This window comes from Rousettus aegyptiacus, unplaced genomic scaffold (genome assembly GCF_014176215.1).
Source record: "Rousettus aegyptiacus isolate mRouAeg1 unplaced genomic scaffold, mRouAeg1.p scaffold_m13_p_13, whole genome shotgun sequence".
In the NCBI taxonomy this organism is placed as follows: Eukaryota; Metazoa; Chordata; class Mammalia; order Chiroptera; family Pteropodidae; genus Rousettus; species Rousettus aegyptiacus.
In genome coordinates, this window is record NW_023416288.1 from 61,237,780 (window position 1) to 61,254,244 (window position 16,465).

The 16,465-nt window shown below is 32.3% G+C and overlaps 1 protein-coding gene across 3 annotated transcripts in view; it reads right to left on the bottom strand.

Moving 5' to 3' along the window:
- The window catches only part of MKLN1 (muskelin 1), a 275,940-nt gene that overhangs the window by 121,944 nt on the left and 137,531 nt on the right, over positions 1–16,465 (bottom strand). The window lies entirely within an intron of this gene.

A 16,465-nucleotide genomic window follows, 5' to 3' on the forward strand; every position in this document is an offset into this window, starting at 1 on the left:
AAAGCTCTTTGAATGAAAATAATATGTGTCAGAAATTTAGATCTACATGAAGAGGGCCAGAGAAGAATTAAATGAAGATAAAATAAAAACTTGTATTTTCATATTCTTACCTCAGCTAACAAATAACTGTTCAAAGCAATAATAGCAACAACATATTGGGTAATTATACCATATGAAAAAAATAAAATGAGAGCAATGTTATAAGGAATGGGAGGGAGGAATTAGAAGTACTCTAGAATAACGTACCTGAACTACCCATGAAATGATACACTGTTATTTAAAGTTGGATTAGATTGATTGTAAATGGTCTAAATAAACCAATCAAAAGACAGAGACTGTCAGAGTGGCTTAAAAAAAAGAAAAAAAGACCCACATATGTTGTGTAAAAGAAACCTACCATAAAGACACAGATAGATGAAAAGTGAAGAAGTAGATAAGGCTATTCCATGCTTTTGAAAGAAAGGTGGAGTAGCTATATTAATATATGGCAAAGGACTTAAGAACAAGGAAAATATCAGGGATAAAGAAGGGCATTACATAATGAAAAAAGTGTCAATTCTCCAAGAAGACATAACAACCTTTAATGTGTCTGCACTCCAAAAAAGAGTGTCAAAATACTTGAGGAAAAAAGTGACAGAACTGCAAGAAGAAACAGACAAATTGACTATTATAATTGAAGATATCAACATCCCTCTATCAGTATTTGACAGAGCCACCAGGCAGAAACTCAGGATACAGCTGACTTGAACAGTACCATCAATCAACTGGATCTAATTAACATTTATAGAATATTTTATCTAACACAGCAGAATATACTCTCCTAAAGGTCACACAGAAATGTTTACCAAGACATACCTTAAAAGGAGCACCTTACAATATACCTAACCAGTACTCCTCAAATTGTCAAAGTCATCAAAAACAAATAAAAGCAAATAAAAGTCTGAGAGATTGCCACCAACAAGAGGAATCTAGGAGACATGATAATAATGATAATAATATACAATGTGGTATCCCGGAACAAAAAAAAGAAGGCATTAGGTAAAAACTAAGGAATCTGAATAAACTATGGATGATAGTTAACAATAATGTATTAATATTGGTTCATTAACTGCAACAAATATTACATACTAATGTATGTCAATAAAAGGAGGAACTGTTGGGGAGTATATGGAAACTCTCTGTACTATCTGCTCAGTATTTCTGTAAATCTAAAAATGCTCTAAAATTAAGTCTTTATTAAAAAACAAGGGAGAAAGCAAATGCAGCATACATGTTAGAAAGGAAAATGATAAATTACCTCTGTTTACAGATGATAAGATTATATATCTGGAAAACACCAAAGAATCAGTGGAAAAATACTACAAAGAGAATTTAGTTTGAAAAAATATATACTAAGTTAAAATACAGAAATAAGAGCCTTCAAACATAAAAGCAAAAAGCAGTTAGAAGATATAATAGAAGAAAAGACTCCATTTACAACAGCAACAAAATAAAATATTAGGTATAAATTCAAAAAAGAAATGTACAAAACATACGAGGAAAATATTAAAACAATCCTGAAAGGCACATAAACAAACCTGAAAAAAATACAAAGACATACCATGTCTCTACATAGGAAGACTCATCATCACAAAAAGGTCAGTTCTCTCCACATTAATTTATACATTTAATTACACCTCAAACTAAGAACAAGTTTTTTCCCAAAACTAGACAATAAACAAAAGTTGATATAATTCACAGAGGTAATAAAGTTTATATAAAAAGTAAACCAGCCCCAAAACCCTGAATATGAACTACAGAACAATAATAAAGAACTAGACTCTTATCATATGTTAAAGAATATTATGAGGACTCTAATAGGGGATTCATACATGAACAAATGCTTGTGTACCAAATAGAAAATATCAAAATAGAAATTTATAAAATTTAATATATGATCAAGGTAGCATCAAAATCAGTATGGAATTTATAATAAATGATGTTGGAACAGACAGCCATTTGAAAACAACAAAATTAGACTTGTTCCTCACACTGCATACCATGTTAAATTCCAAATGGATCAGAAAAATAAAAACATAAAAACATACAAGTACTAGAAGAAAACACAGGTAAATCTTTTACAACTTGACACATCCCCTAAATATAATTAAAAATCCGCGGGGGAAAAAAGTAAAATCTGCCACATCCAACAAAATAAAAATACAAATATAAACGAAAAAATAAAACCATCCTTATTTGCAGATGGCACAATTTGTCAACTTGGAAAATCCCAAAGAATTTACAAAACAAACAAAAACTTTCCTAGAATTAGTGAGTTCAGCAATGTAGCAGGATACAAGATCAGCACAACAGTCAATTTCTATATATTAACAATGAATGAGTAGAACTTAACATTTAAAAACACAAAATCATTTACAATCATTACTTCAAAGGAAATGAAATAAATATAACAAAACATGTATAGGAGGCTTTATATGCTAAAAATTCCAAAATGCTGGTGAATGAAATAAAAAATGACCTAAATAAATGAAAAAGCATATCGTGCTCATGGATTGAAAGACTTAACAAAAGGTTAGCATAAGAAGAAAAAATAATAGTATTGTAAAATCATAGAAGTTACAATCCCGTAAATCAAATATGAACTAGAAATAGCAGTATGAACTCAAGATATATTTTTCTCTTAAATTTTTTTTTTTTATTTCCTACCTATACCCCCTAAAAGGGTCTAAAAGAAATGACAATCCAGTAGCAAGAAGCGTTCCTAGTTTCCAATTGTGAATTCTAAACATCATTCCCCCATTGGGACATAATAGATAAAGGACATCTCACTGTGCTAAAAAGCAAGAAAATACACAGACTAATGAGGTCATGTCAAAGGAGTACAGAAACAAGCCTGAAGGGGCTCCCACTTGCCAAAGATGGAACAATTTGGCAGAAATAATGACTGCTGAACATTTTAAAGACACAATGAACATATAAATGGCCTAACATTCATAAATGCTTTTCTTTTTAAAAAGGAAAAAAAATCAGACACCTGGGGGTATATATCAACTCATTACTCTAAAACTGGTCATTAAAAAGAAAGAATTAAGCATTTTTCTTTCTTTTCCAGTGAAACTGTATTTCAGAGTAAGCAAAAAGTTCTAATGGATAAAGAATTCTATACAGAAAAATTTCAGCATTTTATAGCATTAGAAAAACACAATTTTGATATATTTAATAAAATAGCTTATTCTAACAATGATTCTTTGGATATTAAAACCATTAATGAAAGTTAAGTGGGAAACTTTACGATAAAAGGATCAAGCTATCATCAGATTTTGTGTCTCCTCAAATGAGACAATACAAAGTACATGGCACTATCTAAGGAATAATAAAAAACAGATCCAAAAGCTAAACAAGTCTTCCCATCTAACTCTCAGTCTGTACAAAGTAAATGCCACTACAAAGAAGCAAGCAGACATATCTAGAACATGGTAGCCTCTTCAGGATGAATGACCTGTTTTCTTCAACAAACCAACGAATGAAAGAAAAATGACAGGAGGATGGTTAAGACTGTTCTTGATTAAAGAAACATAACAAATACAATAAATTTGTATTCTGATTCAAATAAACTATAAAAAGACATTTTTCAACAAACAAGAGAAACCTAAATATGGACTGAGTATTAGATATTATCAAGGAATTACTGCTAAATTTATTAGGTAAAATAATGGCATTGTAGTTATAAGAGAACGTATCTCTGGCAGGTAAATTTAAAGATGGCCCCAAATGATCCCTAGTTCCTGGTATTCATGCCCTGTGTAATCCCTCGTAACTTGCTTCAGCCAAAAAAATAAAAAATATGGTAAAAGTAATGGGATGCCATTTCTGGGACTAGGGTACACAAAACTATGACTTCAGTTTGCTAGCATACTCTCTCCTTTGCTGGCTTTGATGAAGAAATTACCAGGTTGGAGAGGCACGCCTGGCAATGAACTAAAGGCAGCCTCTGTCAAGAGAAACTGAATCCTACCAATAATCAATGACACGAGCTTAGATGCAGATTCTTCCCTACTCAAGACTACAGATGAAACCCCTGCCCTGGCCAACATCTGTACTGTAGCCCTGTAACAGACTTGGAGCAGAGGACCCATCTAAGCTATGCCCAAAATATTGACCCTCATAAACTGTGAAATAATAAACATGCATCGTTTGAAGCTTCTAAATTTGTGATAATTTGTTATAGAGCAATGCATAACATAATCTCCTCTTTCTTGATGCATACTGACATATTTAAGAATGAAATAATGTTATATTCATTTTATACTCACCTTAAAATATAACAGAAGAAAAAGAGGTAGGTTAAGTAGGTTTTTAAAAGTCAGACAAAATGTTGATAGTTGTTAAAGGTGGCAACATTAGTATTCACTTTTCTCTATTGGTAGGTATGCTTGGAAAATGTTTTGTAAAAGGTTTTTTGAAAGAAGAAATGAGTAAAGTAGAGGTGACAGCAAATACACACAATCTTGGGAATTCAGCTGTGTAGGGAAGCACTTAAGACATGAGGTTAAGGCAAAGTTTTTATAAAAACTAGTGAAAGTTGGTTTAATGGACGCTGAATATGGGCAGGAGTAGGAACCAGGTGGTTGATAGTGTAGCAAAAAAGATAACTGAGAGCAAAATTGGAATAAGTGAAAGTATAAGTGAAAGAACTAATCTCAAATGATCTTTCTCATTTTAACATACAAAAAGATGGAGAAATTAAACACAAATAAATTTCATAATGTTTAAGTGTAACCTGGACATACAACGATGCCACTTTCATTGACAAAAATTAATATTAAGTCTAAATGAGATCTAAGATTGTTTCACATGTTAAATACTGTAATTATGTAGCAAATATGGCTGAATTTATAAAGATGTGGTTTCTAAACTCAACTCTAATGCTTACTTCACAAATGACCTTGATTAAGCTGTTATACTCTTATTGGCCTTAGTTTTTGCATTTCTAAATTAATACTACACGACACTCTTAAGAATCACTGTTGAAAATTACAGGATGTCAATGGCCTAGCAAAGAGTAGGAATCTGCTTACCATCACCCAGAGCAAAACTTGAGTCATCTTATTATTACAAGCACTTGAAAATGTTCGAGCCTATAGAAATTATCTCTAAGGACTGAAAGCACTTTGGGATCACATACTTATGTGTACACACTCCACCGGGAAAAAGAGAATGGCAACAAAATAAACAAACATTCCCATACGGAAGAACGATAAGATAGGAAACTCTCACTAGCCAAAACGTAGAAAAATAAAAAATTTAATAAATCTGCTGAGACAGTCATATAAAAACAATCCTCATTTGTCGAATATCTCAGAAGGCTTGAATCAGCAGTCTTTTCTGAAATTAAATTGGCCCTTCAGAATATATTTCGGAAGTAAAAATTGTTCTTTTCTACCTAAAGTAAAGATCATTAACATTGGACATGATCTGCAAAAGGTTTACTGCTACTTAACATACATATTCTTCAAAACTCAGACAATATCCACAGAGGAATTAGATTTAAGATCTCAAACTCTTTCCAAACACCTTTAAAGGCTTCATTTGTACATAATTAATTTTATACAAATAAGCATGATCATGTAATTAAATCGAGTTCTTAAAATCTTTGCTGGGCAACAATTTAGCTTAATTTGAGTTACCATATGTGTGATGATGGGTAAAGGGGTACATTTAAAAAACTATTTTATAATATCGACTTCCTGTTATCCTGTGTCAAAAAGACCTTAAACATATAATTATCTCATCAAATGAAAATGAATATAAGGCTAGAAAAACTAAGTGACCCCAAATCACCAATTAATTGGTGGCATAACTGGGACGAGAGCCTAAGTCTCCTGTCCTTGTTCAGTGCTCTCCTAACACCTCTGATATGTACTTCTCAAAGTGTGTCATTGATTAATATGGTTTTAATTGTATGCTGATCTTTTAAAATTTGGTTCTTCATATGTCTGTTCATTCACAAGTAAATTCACAACTATAATATATAATAATTGTATAAGGCTCAAGACTGTGATTTCAATGGTCTCCTCAAAGACTAATAAGATATGTCATACGGCAAATGACATTATAGGTCGCTGTAGCACAGACTACAAATTTAAAGTGCTTTTCTGACTTTTTAATTTATATGAACTCTGAAAACAAGTTTATTACAGATTATCAACTTTCCTTACTTGACATTTGGACAACTCACACTTATATATCTTACACACTCAGAGCTCTCAGGCTTTTCCTTTACAAAATTCAGAATGTTCATCGGTTGATAAACCAATAGTTCAAGGTACTGTGCCAGGCAAGATCCTACATACAGACATGTCCCACATGCCAGCCAACATTGTTTCCAAAGCACTGCCATCTTCATAGTTCGGTGTCCATTTTTACAATTTAAAAACATTTTATTGCATTTTCCTATTAGCTTATTAGAATGAATGAAAAATTAAAATTCAAAAGCCTACTAGTAATATTAATTCAACTAAAACAATAATAGACATCATCAGGTGCTCCAAAAGAAAACTTCAGACACTGAGTAGACCTAATCAGCTTAAATATAAAGAAAATGCTAAGAAAAAAAGTTAAAAGATCATATCAAAAGCTAAAGTACAGGTGTGACAATTATGAACATATTCACTCTCATCTCTAAATTCACCTTTTTTGCTTACTCTCAGAAAATGAATTTGGGCCCCTTAAATATTTTTCCTTTGCCAGTTGGCATAAGGTAAGCTTTGTCAGCAGAGGGGGCAGGAGAGTCATCTTAGGAAGTTGAGGAGTTTTTGTTCTCTAGGTTCAGGTATGCTTGCCCAGAAGACTCCCAAAGCATATGTAGCTTTTCAGGCTCTTAGCTCCTGCACCAAAGACGCTTCTCTAGCATCCTTTTCCTGCAGCATATGTAGCTTCTCCAAAGCCCCGCTCATGTGTTCATGTGAGAAACTTCCCTAGCACCAGGATCCTCCACCAAAAAATTTTCATAGCTTATAACGATTGCAAAAGTTGTAATTTCTAGCGTAAACACTGTAATTTTTAATAAAGCTGTTATAGTTGCCCTTTCAAAAGAATCAATAGGATAAAAATACTATCATCTAATTTTAAAAATGTATAAGCTCCTCCCACACAGTCAAAAGTTTATATTATTCTTATATTTTCCCTAAACTTCCCCCATAGAATTTTTAACTAATGTTCTTTTACGCTGAAGGGTCTTATTTCTGGGAGGGGGGAGTGTATAAATTAAAATTAAACTTATTTAGTTTTGATCATGAAATTCTAAGTAATTAAAAAATTTCTTCTAGATACTATTATCAATATTATAAGTAGCCTAGTGACCAAAATGATATAAATATATTACAAACTTTGACAGATAATGATAAAATATAGAGTAAAATGGTATTAGAAATGATTCTCAGAGATATGGGCCTATATTTCATATTATTTCATATACGTATGGATGAATATTGCTGCTAGATTATAATGGGACTTAGCGTCAAGTCTATACCTATTCTATTTTTATAGGTGTATGCACTGAAAAGAGTACTCTTATAAATATATGGGAAAAGAAGGAATCTGTTAGTATTGTTACTTAATTTTTTGGCCATCTTCTACATTATATGCCAAAATAACATCATGAGCTATCATTAAAAACCATTTTTATGATCTACCAATAGATAAACTGATTAGATCCCTCTTTTATTTTGTTTAGCTTTAAAGGAAAGACTTGGAAACTACCTATTTTGCAAGAGGAGTTTTCTTTTTTTAGACATTCACTTCCTTAAAACCAATTTTTAAAACTTTCCCTTTGGCACCCTGAGGTTTTTACATTCCATAGGAATATATGACAGGCACGCCTCGTTTGCAACGAAACAGAAGATGGCCAGAAGCCTCCAAAGCGCAGATAAATCACCTGGGCTTCTTGTCAAAAATGCAGATTATGACTCAGTAAGTCTGGGGATGGGTCTCAGATCCTGTATTTCTAACAAGCACCTAGTAATGACAATGCTGCTGGAGAATGGACCACATTCTTGAGCAGCAAGGGCCTAAACCACAGGCAGGTTCCTAGGCAGATAGATCAACTTTTAAGAGATTAAAATTTAGCTACCAAAATGTGAAATTGTGGATCTTAAACATGTTTAAAATTTTAAATTATAAACCATACACTTCATTCATATCCCTTTTCTACTTAAAATCTTTTGACAGCTCCTTACTTTCCAAAAAAATTAATTCAAACTCATGAATGTAGAATGTAAGATCCTTTACAATTTATGTTTTTAATCGAATAAGCAAATTGTGTACACACACCAACCCCTCTGTTTTCTTTCTTGTTTAAAAGTAATGTTTATCTGTTAAAATGAAATAAAATCTAAAACTTTGGGTAATGCCAAAAAAGGCATTAAAAAAATAAAAATCAACCCAATTACTACAACCCAGACTGTTAAGATTTTGGTAAATTTCCTTACAGTCTTTCCATATTCACAAGAATACGTGTGTGTGTGTGTGTGTGTGTGTGTGTGTGTGTGAGAAGATAAATTGGATCAAATCATTTAATCAGAGAAATAATTCTTTACCTATGGTTTTTTATATGCCATTATATCTGAAACATTTTCTCTACAGCATTTAAAAATATTCTAAAACTTACACATTAATGGCAGCCTAATAGCTCATCATAATTCAACAATATCTAAAAAAAACCCTGTTCCATTAAATCTGGTAAAAATCTCAGGGCAACACATCTCTATCAATAATATTAGATATTTGCTGAAAGATTAATTTATAATCTATACACTATATTTTAGATAAATATAAAAATAAGCACTGCCCTAAATGCCCTGAAAAAGCAGGTTACATACCATAAAAATTTCAAACTATCTTACTTAATTTCCTGAAAAGAATAAAATAAAATTCTGAGTCCTCTTTTCATTATACTTAAATTTTTTGCATAGAGTGGCAAGTCTCCTAAATGCATTTGTGATTAATAAATGCTTATTTCTTCTAATATGCAGAAATCATAAAGGAAGTATAAATAGAGGGGAAGAGTCACTGACAAATAAATGTTAATTGTGCAGAGGGGAAGATGGCCAGTGACTCTTGAATACTATCAGCCAAGGTGCCCTCAGTAAATAGTACCTTTTATACTACTGTAACTATGAGGTAAGTCTGAACAAAAACTAAAAAGACTTACTCGAAGCATTAAAAAATGGTAAATTTGGAGAGAAATATGGGCAATGACACCAGCCCACATATGTAATATCTAAGGAAGAAGTGCCTGACCAATGACCCACCTGTCTCAAGTGTCTTGCATAACTGTCTGGGAAAAGCCCACCTCCAAGCATCTTCCTGGTTCTGATATCCTACACTAACCAAACAGGTTCCAAATGTTAACCAAATTTCCTAAGTAGCTGTTGCTGAATATGCACAAGGGTAAGGATAAATTCCTACGCTCAAAAAATTTGAAGAATGGTAAAATAAATTACATCTACATACAAAGGAAGGCTAATACCTCAATTACCTCTTCTAAGAAGTCTCTCCTCAACCCCTAACCACTTCTAATTTCTCTAGCATTTAGTACTTTTATCATTCTTCTGAATTTAGTTCTGCTATCTTCTATTGTACTATTATATGTATCATTAGTTCATCTCCAGATTCTCTCTCATACCTTTGAATAGGTCTGCCTATTGTCCAGGAGTAAGTAAGCACCCAATAATTTATGGTAAAGATAGCCAAAAATGTGAATACCACAATGTAACAGTAAAAACATAGACAAAAACAAATTTTTCTTTAACCATTTAGATTGTAGAAAATGAAGATTGTGATAGATGTCAAAGACTTATCTTCTCAGACCTAGATATATGAATCTTCCAATCATCCAAAATTCTCTTAAAGTTCTAGAAGAAACTATTCTGTCAAACTAGAAGTTATTTTTCAGCTCTTTTAAAATCTACACCTCAGTTTGTTTAAGGAAAGAATTCATAAACAACTTAAGTTTCATAAATATCTCTCGTTTAATATTTCACATGTAAACAAACTATATAAACTTTAGGGAAAAAACATACCAACTTTCAACTAACTTCCCCATCACAAACTGCTTAGCAAATGTGTGAACATATATACATATATGTATGATTCCATGTAACTATGTACTCTAACAGAGGTAGATATCTTAAAAGATAAAGACATGGAGCCAATCCACATATATGTATTCTGAACAAAAATAAAAGACAGGCTAAACTGTCACAGAGAGTTCTCAGAAACATAGACTTGAACTCAAGCAATTTGCTAACTAATTCCAGATGGTCACTTGTCTTACTCAACTTCAATTCACATGCATTCATCAGTTTCTTGACATTACTTCAATAACAGAGAAAAATATTAACTAACATCAGAACTTCAAACAGTTAAACACAGAATTACTGTATAACCCCAAAAGTCCACTCCTGAGCATACAAAAACTTGTACACAGATGTTTATAGCAACATTAACAGTCGAAAAGTGAACACAATCCAAATACCCATCTACTAGTGAATGAATAAAATGTGGTTTATAGTTATAATGGAATATTATGAGCCAAAAAAAAAAAGGTGTAGTACTAATATAAGCTACAACATGGACGAGCCTTGAAAACACTACCCTAAGTGAAAGAAGCCAGTCACAAAAGACTACATATTATATGATTACATTTATATGAAATGCCTGGAATAGGTAAATTTACAGAGACTATTGGTTGTTTAGGGATGAGAGAGTAAGCAGATAATAGCTAAAGCACAGGATTTCTTTTTGACATTATGAGAACATTCTAAAATTGACTACAGTGATGGTCACATATATCTGTGAATATACAAAAAAAAAAAAACACTGAATTGTACACTTTAAATAGTTGAACTATATGGTGTGTGAATTACCAAACTAAACACGTTGTTATGTGAAAAAGTCAATTAACAAAAACGTTCAAGGATTTGGAGAAAATTATTCCTATGCTAAAATGAATCAAAGTACTGGTAATATGCTCTAAAACAATTAAAAGCTATGAGGCAAATTTGATTCTGTAATAAACTGAGCTTTAAAGTTCTCAAGGTCTCACTAAAAATACTGCCTGCAAGAATTATAAAAAACTTTATTATAAAAACTTTTTAAAACTCCTAGATAAGCGTTCTACTGTTTCAAGTCCTCCCAAATACAACACTCCCCACCCTGATAACCAATTTCACTTAAAATATTCTCAGAATGCTGAAAACTATGACAACCATGAAAATGTACAGTACGAATTTAAAACTAATTATTTGACATTTTGAACACGGCCAGTATATGACTCCCTCTAGTCCCAAACCAAACTTGCATTAAAAAGAGAAAGGTAGTCAAAATGCCTAGGTAATTCACTCATTTATTGATTTAATAAACATTAAGCTGGACCACAATGATGAGAGGGAAAAATTCTATAGTCCCTATGGACCCTATGAACTAGTTGGAGGGATAGCTATTTATTAAGTAATCATATAAATAAAAGCATAATTAAAATTGTACAAAGTGATATATGAGAAAGGTACACATTTGTATAAAAGTACTTAACTGTTAGAGCAGGAGCGATGATGCCAGACACAAGGGGGAAACAGGGAAAGACAGGGTTTCCTGAGAAAGTGACATTTAAGCTGACAGTTGAAGAATAAGTTAGGAGTTAGATTTTATGACTCCTCTAATCAAACTACTTAAATCGAAAGGGAAAAGAGAAGGGGACAATGAGAGGAAGGGGAAAGAGGACATATCCAAGGATGCTGAAAATAATTTAGTATTCCTATTTATAGAAAACATGCCTCAACAACAAATAATGCGTAATGACTATAATAAATATCAGTCATACTAAAGGAATGTAAGGATATTTAAAAAGTATTAAATACTAACAATATTTACAAACCAACAAATTTGCATTAGACCCAAGTATCTTCCTTCTAAACAGCCTTCACATAAATATAATATTCTTATGAAAATTCTGATGACAAGGTAGATAATTAAAAATCGCATTATATAAGACAAGCAAATAACTACATACATATGGCAAAGATTAAACTCTCAATTTCTAGGCCTCATAAACAAGTCTCAAAAGAGAATTGCAAATCATCACATAACCAAGAATTTAAAAAAAAAAATCTCATTTTAACTTTATCAGTACGTAAAACAATTGCTAACAAATAATATTATGTCTAGTCCATAATTTTTCCCATCAGATATTAGGAGTAAGTAGTCAATGTGTCAAAAGGCAAAATGAAGAAATATATTGAGCAAAAAAATCTGGGGCTCAAGCATTAGATTATTATGTTAATATAACCATGAAGAATTCCTAAACCTACAGGATATAACAGTCTAGTCTAAAAGAACTCAACGTAGATTTCTTCTTCTGGATATGACAGAAAAGACAGTAGAACAACAATATTCCTTCTTAAAGCTAGAATAGAAAGACTGTATAACAAAGAAAAAAGTTCTCAAGAGATCAGAGACTTTCTGAGGCAGCTAAGACCTGAAATGCCAAAAAACTCTAAAAAGAGCCCCACATGATGTACATCTTTCCCTCTCAGCTCATTCCATCTATTTTTTTTTTTAATGGCACAGGGAAAGGGGTTGAGAAACTGGGAAAAGACAGCCACTGAAGAAAGCAGAAAAGTCAGCAGAGCTTTTTATAAGACCAAGAGAACAAAACTTGGTAGTTGGGTCTTGCCATGACACTCAGGACTGGAGAAATCAAGACCCCACGGTGAAGGTAGGCACAGAAAGGCAAAACTGACACTGTGTACTGATTTACTCTTGAGGCATCTGTCTATTAAGTTCCACAGAGCCAACAGCCTAAAAAGCCAGCAGAAAGCAACTAAAAACCAAGGAGAAGCTTTTAGGACTCTCACACTGCTGAAGAGATAATAGCAGGAGAGGTCCCCCCAAAAACACAGTCTCTCAGCTGAGTTCTCTAGAGGGTTACCAAAGCTGGGCAAATTAGAGGTTTACAAAACCTAAAACCCAACCTCAAGTCAGCTCAGTTCTTGACTGAGGTGATCTACCTCCATCCTGCCTAACAGAAGATGAGTGACTCCTCTCTAGACAAATATATTAGGTATGTAACTGTAATTGTAACTGTATTTAAATTCTGCATGTAATATCTGGCATTCAATTGAAAGTTACCAAAAAAATAATAATAGTAATAAAAATAATAATGATCAGACCAACCAAGACATCTAACTAACCAAAAGAAAAAAGATGATAGAAACAGACCTACATGTGAGCCAGAAATTGGAGTTTTAGACAAACTTTAAACTAACTTGACTGATGTGTTGAAGAACATAGATGACAATATGGAGATTTTCACCAGAGAACTAGAATCTATTGTTAAAGAGAGATGAGGAGGGGGGTTATTAACTGAAAATTCTACCACTAAAAAATACTATAGCTGAATCAAAAGAAAGATTACCAGAGGAAAGAGTGGAAGGGAGGATGTAGATAGGGGAAAAGGGGGTCAAATATTTGGTGACAAAAGGAAATTTAACTTTGGGTGGAGAACACACAATGTAACATATATATGACATATTATTGAATTGCAACCTATTTGATTTTATTGACCAATGTCACCCCAATAACTTTTTGCCCCAATAATTTTAATTAAAAAAAAAAGAATCAAGAAAAAAATAGGGAGTTAAAATCAGACTAGGCATAGCTGAACAGAGAATTAGTGAACTGGAACACAGGCAAGTAAATCTATCCAGAATGGAATAAGGAAAGAAAAAAATGACAGAAAAGACAGAGAAGAGCATAAGACCAAATGGGACATGATGAAAGGTACAGTATAGATTCAACTGGCATCACAGAGGGAAATAAGAAAAAGAATGGGGCAGAAACAACACCTGAAGAATCTCAAAATTTTTTCAGAATTGATGAGTCATGCTACATATTCAAGAGGTTCCAGAAACCCTGAACAGATTAAGAACAAAGTAAACCACTGTATTCTTTGGTGCTAATAGCTACATCTCTAAAATTAAAATTATTTCTGAATGACTGAAATACAGCAAAATCAGATCACCACAAACAACTGAAATGTATCTTATCTACATGTAAAACACAAAGTCCCTGAATCAGGCCCAAAAACAACATTAAAAATCTACGACATTTACCTAAAAGTTAATGCAAATAATAGAGCCATTTGCCTAACTGCAAAAAAAAAAAAACAATTAATAATATATAACTTCCCAGCATTTGATCAAGATAAAAAGTACTTCTGCATAAAAGGATATTGAAGATGCTCAGAGAAGAATCATAACTTGCTAAAAGTCACAAAGATCTAGTTCTAGGAGCCAGCTCTGCAGATTTAATCTCTAGTCCTTTATTCACCTGAAGATACTTTTTTCCCTCTATCTAGGTGTCTTTGTTTTTCTGAAGTTCTAAGATTACCAGACTTAAAATATCAGAACTTTCACTGGCCAGTAAGGTTCCCAAGCCAGGACAGTGTCTAATCTCAGTTTAGGGGGAAGGGAAGGGGAGGGAAGGGAAGGAAGAACATGGCGATCCCCAATCTCCAGGAAGCTGAATACCTCCAAAATAGTGATTCACAACTTGTGGGTTGCAGAAGCCTATGGAATTATAATGAATCCTTAAGATCAAACATAAACCAAATAAATACTAAATCTCAGAAATGTGTTCTTTTTCAAATGGATGTGATTAATAAAGTTAAAATTCATTTAAAAGCCAAAGTAAGGGAAGGAAAAGAAGTTATTAGGAGCAATGTCACTTTGAATTATAAAAGCATTCTCTAGACAACTCTAAGAACATGCCTGACCAAAACCACATTCTTAATCCCAAATTACTAAGGATAATGCCAAAATAAACCCAGGGTACACAGAAACAGGAAGTTTCCTTCAAAGACTGTAGGAAAATAAACTGATACCTTTAATCCAACAATTCAACATCTAGGAACCCATCATAAATGAGTTCGGTTTGTTTCTGTAATGCAAACTCATTACTTGCAATGGCCAAAGAACAAAAACAAACAAAAACAAAAAAAATACAGAAAGCTTGAATATCCAAAAATACAGGATCAATTAAATGTCAAATTATTACATGGATTATATATATCCATACCAAATAACAATATAAAAAATATTTAATGACATGAGGAAATACTACACATAGACATAACAAAATATCTGGAATGATATATATCAAAGGGTAATTAGTTATCTTTAGGTGGTATTTTGTTTCTGTGGGTTTATAGCTTGCAAATATTTCACACAGACTTTGGGGCTTATTTTGCAATCAGAAAAAATATAAATTAATTTTTAAATGTGAAACTTTAAAATAGTCAAAAGAGGTTTAGTTCTATCCTAGTAGTCAAATCATTATTTTACTCTGAACCATGAATCACATGTTAACACAGTAACATTTAATGTTTAAGTAATAAAAAAGACTAACTGAAAAAAAGTTGAACACACTTAAAAATACATCAAATTTTACCATCTAAACTATATGTGTTTTAATAATATGTAAACAAGATAAGAATCATTCCATATCACTGAAATTACCTAATGAGTAAAAAAAACACTTCAAGGTCCTCCCAGTTTTCATACTAATACATTAAAACCTTAAGTGTCAAGATAAAATATATCAAAATATTGTTCCCTCTATTCTAAACTTACGGCACTTCGTATCTGTATTCCCAATTAGGTACATATTATAGTCATGTAAAATACTGAAGGAGTTTTGTTAACAGAAGTCAGAAGGTCCAAGATCAGTACCCTATTCCTACACTTTCAACTCTCAGACCCAGGCAAGTTAATCTAACTCTCTGAACCTCAGTTTCCATACATGTAAAATAGCATTTTTTTATTACAGAGTTTTTGTAAAGACTAAATCAAAGACCACAAGTGCTAAGCATAGGGCCTAAGTAATAGAAGGTACTTCAATAAGTGGTGATTGTGACTAAAGGCTCATGCAATAATTTTTAAGTCAGAGACTTTGCCAAGCCTCTTGAAAATGATATGGCCTTGGACAAGTTACTTAACCTGTATCCTCATCTGCAAAACAGATATAATAATACCTATCTTGCAGGTTTGTGCTAAGGATGAAATAATACGGTATATCCTGCATATAGTAAGGTACTCAAATTGTAGTTAGTATCACTATTAACTAGCAATAAACATTTGAGTATAGGGATTAACAGTTTATAAAATATTTTTACATATAAAAGTGCATGTAATTCTAAAAACTATCATTTAAATAAAGGTATTTCTCTTAATTCCAAAATTAGGTGTAACTTTCAGAAAAATGTAAAACATGTACAAACTTTTTAAAGAACACTGAAAAATAAAAGGCAACTTTATTAATTTCAAAGTATAAAAATATGTCATCTATAACTAGATCTGCTTTAAAAATTTTAAAGTCCAGGACATGGTTCCATAGTGTAGCGGTTAGC